The sequence below is a fragment of the Pezoporus flaviventris genome, unplaced genomic scaffold (assembly GCF_033815535.1).
Source record: "Pezoporus flaviventris isolate CSIRO_AGI_PZ_B2104156 unplaced genomic scaffold, CSIRO_AGI_Pfla_v1 ptg000045l, whole genome shotgun sequence".
In the NCBI taxonomy this organism is placed as follows: domain Eukaryota; kingdom Metazoa; phylum Chordata; class Aves; order Psittaciformes; family Psittacidae; genus Pezoporus; species Pezoporus flaviventris.
In genome coordinates, this window is record NW_026892593.1 from 4,087,447 (window position 1) to 4,096,218 (window position 8,772).

At 38.3% G+C, this 8,772-nt stretch overlaps 1 non-coding gene across 1 annotated transcript; it reads right to left on the minus strand.

Moving 5' to 3' along the window:
• Positions 1 to 1,370: 1,370 nt before the first annotated feature.
• On the minus strand, positions 1,371 to 1,443 carry TRNAF-GAA (transfer RNA phenylalanine (anticodon GAA)). Its single transcript has one exon. It is a non-coding gene; the product is annotated as a tRNA-Phe (tRNA).
• Positions 1,444 to 8,772: the final 7,329 nt, after the last annotated feature.

The following is an 8,772-nucleotide window of genomic DNA, read 5'->3' on the forward strand; positions in this document are numbered from 1 at the left end:
GCTATATTCTCAGCTCAGAGCTCTCTCCCAGTCTCTTTGTTCTAAGTGAAAGTTATTTGCATGTATTCAAATGGGAAAATGAAATTGTCAGTACAAACCTGGATTTATTTTTTTTTTACCTAGTTAAAATGTGTAAAAAAATGTCCATTATTAAAAATCTTGAATAAATCTTCTTTATTATTTCTTTTTTCTCTCTTTTTTTTTCCAGCAGAATATTTGATGGCTTGGATATGGCTTGTTCCAAGACAGCCTAGGTCACTATGAAGATACCCTCTTTCAGTAATAACCAGTCTACTAATGTTAACAGATATAGTGGACAGAACATTGCATGTTACAAAACATCTTCAAGAAGCAAGGCAAAATACTGCAACCTGAATTTCATATTTGAGAAGCAGCCTTTTGCAAAGATATGAGCTGGTTATTTTTGTCATGTTGCTCTCACTGTGGTGAGTGTAATGTAGATGCATTCTGACAGTTCGTTGTTTTCACTGGCATTATAAAGTTCTTTCTTCCTAGGACCCTAGTGATACTGTTCCTTGTGTTGTAGTAAATCTAACCTTTGCTTGACTTTAGTCAAATTTGCAGAGGACTTGTCCATTCTTCTGATCATTCTTCATAGGATTTCTGGGAAAGTGCAAGATGCTTTCAGTGGTTAACTGCTTTAACCCTTCTCTGCTTACAATGAGGGCAAGCTGTCATCCTGAATGTACATGTCAACCATGTTTTAGCTTACAGATTTAATCAAGGCAGCAAACTGGTTTTGTCCCTCCAAACCCTCAAGTTTCTTAACTATCTGAGTGAAAAGACTTCTTTCTGAGGACAGGAAAACTGGATTTTTATTGTATCACTGAAATCAACTCTGAATAGAAATGTTTTATATGGCTTGTGTGGTGATTTGTCAAACTAAAGGCTCTTTACTGATGTGAAAAGTGTTTTACTGCTTTAACATGCAGTGATTATTTCAGGTATGCAGCACTTTACTGTAACAAACTTGAAGCTTTAACAGCGGTGGAGCTGGTGCCTAACAGTTTGTCATTGCCCATCCAGCTCACTGATGTATAAATAGAGATTTATAATAGGCGGCTGTATAAATAGAAGAAAGTATTTGGCAGAAAGGTTTTGAAACATGGCATTAGCATGAATTCTTGCACCTCATGTCCCCAAAATAGTTAGCATTTATAGATGCATCTTTCTGGTACCCCATTATAGCCATCATCTTTTCTGTTTTCTGTAGGATTGGAAGTAATGACCTGGAAGTGGTATGATAATAAGTAAAATAACGCCTGAAACGGCTGCGACTCATGCCAGGGCTATTATCGCCGAGGGCTCTATCCAACCACGCCCCAGACACTACCAGCGTTAAGTAATACTGCCGAAACCCGGGATCGAACCAGGGACCTTTAGATCTTCAGTCTAACGCTCTCCCAACTGAGCTATTTCGGCAGGCAATAGGTAAATTAGCAGAAAGGGTAAGCGAATACAAAACTTTATCACTGAGGACACACAAAGTTCCTGCGTGATCTGGTGCTTTAACCAGTTTCAGTTTCTTTCCCCCCCCACATTTCAGGGGAACAAGAAGCAGTAGAAATGTATGAGAAATATATGGGAAGTTAGGAAGCTGCTTCCACGTTAAGCACTGATATTTCAAGAATTAAGGTATGGATTTTGAAGGCATTCAATAAAATACTCAAAAATGTTATTTTTACAAGAAATCAGTAGAAATTGAAAAGTGTTCTTGAAATCTCACTGGGTAATCAGACATGTAAATACTTTTCAAATTCAGTGAGTTTCCAAATGGTGAGTCCAAGTTTGCATGGAGCTAAAGCTTGAAAAAATAGACAACTTTCTAAGCTCTTTTCTGCCTTTTGAAGGATTTTTTCCCCTTTTTATTCTGTTGGTACTGCACATAACTGCACTACAATTATTAGCCAAAAAGGATGAAATAATGCACTTTTGTAGCTTTTGTTTTTTTTTTTCAAATAGGAAAATTATTAAAATCCCTGTGTATAGTCCTAGAGTACTTACTAGGTTTCCAAGTTTGGAGACCAATGGTTAAGTTAATAAATCTTAGCTAAATTAATCAGACCTTGTACTTATCTCATTGTGCTGATTAAATCTTATTTCATGTATGTTTCCAGGACAACTTGGCATAGGGCTGCTCTGCCTCACTGTTTGCATCTTTGAAATGGCAACGTCTGACTTACTGTATGCTCTTAGGAAATCAATCAGCACAAAATGAAGTAGTTACTGTCACAGACTGAAAATTAAATAGAAGAAGAAATTAAGGGAAAACCTTGCTTAAGCTGAAGGCTTTTAGTACAATTGAGTTTGCTAGAGTTCTCAAAATACATTATTATCTTGCAATATATTGGGCTATTATTGGCAAGCCACAGTCCTTCATTTGGAGGGGCTGAACATCAAATTCTTAACTGACTCAGTCCAAAGACTGGCTTTATGTCTAAGGTGAAAATGACTGTTGAAGTTTCCTCAGGCCAAATTCACTGCATCCAGATTTCACAGCTTAGATGTAGCAGTCAGTGCAGTGTATAGCAGTCCTAGGCTACTTCAATACATAAAAGAGCGAAGTGCCTGGAGGGGTAATGGAGATCTTGGGTGAGCTGTCTCTCAAGGCTCTAACCTGGGCAAAGGTCCTAAGAAAATCACACTTGTAAGGTGGCTGCCTGAAAACAGATTGGATGAAGCTGAAGCTTTTCCACTTTTATTTACAAATAAATCCTTCAAACATTTTCAGTGCAGTTTAAAATAGTTCAAATCATTTCCCATCCATGGCCTTCCTTCAGATGACTTTTTACAGTTGGATCAGGATTTTCCTAGGTGTGGAAATAGCTGGGTGCGAAAAATAGTTTGCTGTATACATTCACTTTTATATAGATGTGACAGTAAACATATGTTACATTCATTTCAATTATTTTATCCCACATTTTGAAAAGAGTATATAGGATTTCTGGTCTTGGTAGAACAGGTTGAGGACAACTTCCACAGTCTCAGAATTGTTCTTCCTTTCAGCAATTGTTCCTGTGCATGTGTGTATATGTATGTATAAACACATACACACACGTATATACATATGTATACACATACACATCTATGTTCAACTATATATAACCAGAATACACTGCATAATGCCTGATTTCTCTACATTTGTACAGCTCTAGTCTTAACATTCAGATTAGCAACTGTTTATGAATGATTCCTATGATTATACAAAGCAGTGAAAACACGCAGTGAAACTAAACAGTTTGCCAGGACAAAGCAAAACTTCACTTTTATCTACTTCACCTTCAGGTGCTGCTCCAGAAGGATGTATATCTGCCATGGGTTTCGCTCCATACCTGCTTGAAATAAATGTTTCCAATACCTTTGAGTACTCCATTGATGATGGTTGCTTATGTTTAGCAACAGAATCGAGACTTGATCCAGATGTAGAACAGGCTAATTAATTCTCATTGCATATCTAGACCACAAAAAAAGAAGACCTGAGGCCCTCAGAATGGGAACTTGGAGGCATTTTTCTTAGACACAAACCATGATTTAAGAAATGCTGCATTGGCAAAGAAGGGATTTGCCTGAGATTGTCTATTGAAACATTCCTGTCCCCCTACCCATTAAGGCTGGCGGGGGGTACCACGATAATACATGAAGACTCCAAGGGAATTTGGAGTTACAACAGCTGTAAGATCAAGGGTGCAAGGTAATCAGCTCACAGTGTAGAAATACACATTTTTGTTTCCAGTCTGTCCTCGTCTCACTTATAAGCATATATAATGTGTGTTAGGAAGACAAACAGCAAATGCATTGAATATACCACCGGGAACTTCAAAATTACATAGCAGGATCTTTTCTTTTTAAATTTTTAATAAGAGAAATGTGGGGTTTTTCCTAATAAATCTCCTGCAGCCAGTTTTGCAAGAGTTTGTCAGGGAGACAAGAGGTGCATGACTTCTGTTGTTCTCTAGTTCAGAGTTCCTTGTTGTTTTCCTCTTTGGCACCCAGAATAGGTTAAAATTATAATGGGAAGAGTCTTCTGAGAAGTAACTTAGAAGAATTGTTTAATAGAAAGCATATGTACTTCTCCTTAAAGATCTGAAGTAGAATTTTGTCCTGGGTTCAGCAGCAGCAGTCATTTTTCTCCTTCCTAGTAGCTGGCCAGGGCTGTGTTTTCAGCTTCAGCCTGAGAACAGTGCTGATAACACCAATGCTTTAGTTATAGCTAAGAAATGCTTACCCTGATCAAGGAATTTTCAGTCTCTCATGCTTTGCCAGTAAGAAGGGGTACAGGAAGCTGGGAGAAAGCAGAGACAAGACACCTGACCCAAACTAGTCAAAAGGGTGTTCCATACCACAGCATGTCATGCCCATTATATAAACTGGGGGGAGTTACCTAGAAGGCCCAGATCACCGTTTAGGGTAGGGTGGGTATCAGTTGGCAGGGGGTGAGCAATTGTATTGTACATCACTTGTGTTTATTTTTTTTTCCCCTTCCCTTTTTAGTTTTATTTATTTCCCCTTGTTATTTCCCTTATTTTTATAATTATTAGTGGTAGTGGTAGCAGTTTTTTATTATACTTTAGTTACTGGACTGTTCTTATTTCGACTCATGGGATTTAGGTTCTTTCCATTCTCTTCCATCCTGCTAGGAATGGAAGATTGGTGGAAGAAGAGAGGGGGTGAATGAGCTGCTAAGTAGTTCTGAGATACTGGCTTGGATTAAACCACAATAGATTGCTTTATCAGTTATCTTTTGAAGTGCACATACCAGGGATGTGTTCTTTTATTGCCTGTCTTCAGTTCATTACATTTGTACCTAACCTGTCTGAATAGATTTTAGACATGACATAACTGCATTTTTTTATTCCTACTGGAAGCAAAAAACAAAGTCCAATCTTTTATTTGTGAATGATGGGAAGAAATAGAAATACTTTTATTAAATTATAATAAATTTCCAAAGCAGCTGAACTTCACAGTGCAAAAAGTATATGTTATTAAAAAAAATAAATTAAAATATCTTCTTATTATCACCCCTTACATTTTCACAGTCAGCTGTTGAGTGTAGGAAATAAACTTTCCATGCAAGTTTCAATGCCTTTTCCCCTTTAAAACTGCAATTTTCCAAGAAGTTACTGAATTTTGAAAAAGCAGCTTAGAAAATACATCAGATTGAAGCACAAAGCATGATAACAGAAAGCTGAGTATTGAATCTGAAATTTAAAATTAAGTATTTTCAAATGTGTGCGTGTGGGAAAACCAATGCCAAAGATTTTTCAGGAAGGTTCCCATTTTGTGAAAAGGCCTTCCTCTGTCTAAAAATTAATTAGCGTGAAGATTTCAGCAGATCCATTTTGGGGAACAAATTGAAAGTAAGCAGCAGTTGAATTACCTGAATATGCCCCAAACAACAGGACACAGTTTTTATCATGGTTTATTAATATTTCCCATCCACAGTGAGTGTATGGAAGGCTATTTCCTCCAAATGATAAAACCTCTGTCTGAAACCCAAATATTATCTGTTGCATCCATGTACATCAGTTTCCACAGGCAAAATCTTTAGTTTCCCTAAACATTTTTGCTGAGCACATGAACCTGCACTATGAGGATTTTTGCCTCCCACCAAAGTGCCATCAGGATTCATGAGAGAGGCAGGAGAACACACACCTTGTTCTCCAGCTGCTCTGAAGCATAGCTGCAGAGCACACTCAGCCTCTTTTCACTCTCCCCCCTCTCTACAGGGTGACCAGGCTAAGGATGAGTAGTTCTACTTTTCCTCAGGAGCCTTGTAATTGAAGCATGCCCCTGGGAGACAGGAGACCTGACTTCAAAGCCCTTCATTGCCCTGTATTTACCACATTCCAGGAAAGTGCCAGAATTTTCTGGGCTGGAAGCCCTCTAAATCTTTCCTGTGCCATCTTTCACATTTTGCATAAAATGATTAAATATATGTTGGAGCAGGGCCTGGAGTTAGAATTTTGGGCTTGTTTTACCTGGGTACTGCAGAGACTTGGGCATTTTTCTCTCCAACTCTCTTGCTCCCTGTTTCCTTTCCTTTATACTAAATTAGCCTGTGCAAAGTGGGTGATCTTATATAGGTGAAACTATAAGACATTAGTACTAAAATGCCTTATATCTTCCAGCTAGAATCCCATTCAATGTGTGGACTGAAGTCCCTGCTAAACCAGTATAGCTTTGAACAGTCATAGAGGGAATCAGTTTTTTCTGTGTTAAACAGCAAAAAGCTTTGTGATACAATGAAGTCTTTAATATTAATGGGGTACTACAATGTCTAAATAATAGAAAATCTGGATAATACAATTTTAAAAGAGACATCAGGCATAAATCCAGAGCAAGACATAGAGGTAATGTGGGAAATACTCATGGTGTAGGAAGAGTCACTGGGGTAAATCTGGGCTTATATATATTGATCTTAGTGCTGGCCATGCAAGAGAAATTACTCCACCCATGAAGCTTCTGCACTGGTCCATACTGTGTTTTGGGAGAAGTGAGGCTCCTCCTCACATGACCAATTCATGCCTTAGAGTGCTTTTTAACTCAGGCTCAGCAAAAAACACTCACCTCCATGTTTATTCTGGGGTCAGTAGTTTCTGGAGAAGAATAGGTACCATGGAGCTGTCCATGAAATAATAAAGCCTATCTGACCTAAGCTGACCTTTTCTTAAGACATCTTCCCTCTCTACATCCAGGACATGGTTAATCCAGCATCTGGGCAATCAAACTACGGAGAACTGCAATCTGACTGCAGACAAGATGGGAACCAACATGCAGGGTAAACAGATGCAATGTTTCAATTGGGAGAAATGATTATGTATGAAGAATGATGGTGGGGATGGTGGTACTCATCTTTCACAGCCTGGGGTCATGTGAAGATGCTGCGTAAAATTCTATCTGTAGTTTTTAGTGCTGCTTATTTAGGAGTTCTAAATCCTGCCCTGACCTAAGTCTGTTGATTTGTGATGTGATGGTTTGCACACAAAGGTTTTGTTGGGTGCAATCAAATCAAGTCTCTTTTTTTATTATTATTTGGTTTTTTTTTCCAATGCAAGTAAAATAACCATAGGTGTTAAGACAGTGATGTTGTTGTGCAGCAGCAATTTTGCAGTAATGCATAAATTTAAACACTCTAATTCCTGTTCACTAATTTCCATCTCAGGATGTGTGTGGTAGAATTCCCTGGTGCAAAGTTCATCTGTGGTTTCCTTAATAAAAATATGAACTGCTGTTTATGAAGAGAGATTGCAGGGAACTCCTAGGTTGCGAGGTTGCAAGAACCTAAATGTATTTTAAAGTGCAGGGGAGGGTGGGTGCCTAAGTCCCTCAGGTTTCTAGATCTAAGAGACTTAGGCAGCCATATCCTATTGATTCATTTCCCCTCCACTCTCCTGAGCATAGTTTGTTGGTCATATATCCCTGCTTGAAAGAATGCTTATTGCAGTCAGATAAGGAATATTCCTTTGGCTCTGATTCAGATGGATTTGAAAAGTATGATTTTTCTTGGAAGAAAACTGAATCCTTTAACTGTTTTCTCCTGCCACCACAGCACAGCTACTGATTTACAGCAGCATGAGGTCTACTTTTCCATCTACATAATATCTGGGGAAAGCTTATGGCAACATAACGTGTAAATGAGTATAAGCAGAATGTGTTTGCTTTTCCTTCCTGCTTGTCTATACAGAGTTGTTCTTGACAGTATCTGTTTTGTATTGAATGCTGCACATCAGAGGTTCTTTACACAGAAGTTTACACTGCAGGTGACGCTCCCATTTGCCTACTGGGAATAAGCTTCATAGCTTGCACTATCTGAGAGCAAGAAAATACAGCAAATCCACTCTCTCCTGGAGTAAAGTAGGCAACAGAATCTGTACCATCACCTTAATGGGTGTTTACCAGGGGAAGACAACTTTAAAACCTGGATGACTCTCCTGGAAAATGATGCTAGGGAGATGCTGTGAACCAATGTTTTTGGGTAGCCTAACCTTACTTCTTCCCTATTTGGCACAGGAATTTGCTTTCCTGAGCTGCTCTGAAGATTCCTCTGTCTTCTGGCCAGTAATGTGTCTGGGTTTCCCAGGGCAAAGTGTGTCAGTATCCTGCCAAGTCATTTCTCTGGTTTTAGACTTTCCCCAATCTACTGCTCATTTCTGTACTTACATATATAGACCCAGGGGTCAAAGAGATAAAGAAATCAACAGCAGCAACAACATAAAAAAAATAATTAATAAACTTAAAGATTAATGAGTATTCACTTATTCTTGGTTTTCCCCATAGCTCTACTATCTTTCTGGTATTTAGACCATTTCTTTGCCTTTCCATGTCAGCAGTCAGGGACTGAGAATACGCCCTACTGGTCAGAACAAATGGCTTTCGGATTCTTACATGTTTTCTATTTGAAACATTCCATACTTTAACAGGAGGAAAATTATAAAGCTCCCTTTCAACATCTTGTAATTTATTACTTCTTTCATGAAAGGATTAAATGCATTTGCTACAAGCAGAATCTTGGATTCTATATAACCCCCAAACCTTGATTGATTCTAATGTGAGTTTTTGTGAACATACTTCTCATGCCATGAAGTTTGATGGGTCTTTGGAAGAGCTCTTAGATACTTCACAAGAATGCAATTTGACCATACAGTTAGTGACTAAAACATAGCTGTCAACATGAATGTTATTGTTTTTCATAGATGTGATGAAATCTTGTGTAGTGTACATTGGTCTCCAGCATAAGTCCTTCTGCAGCAA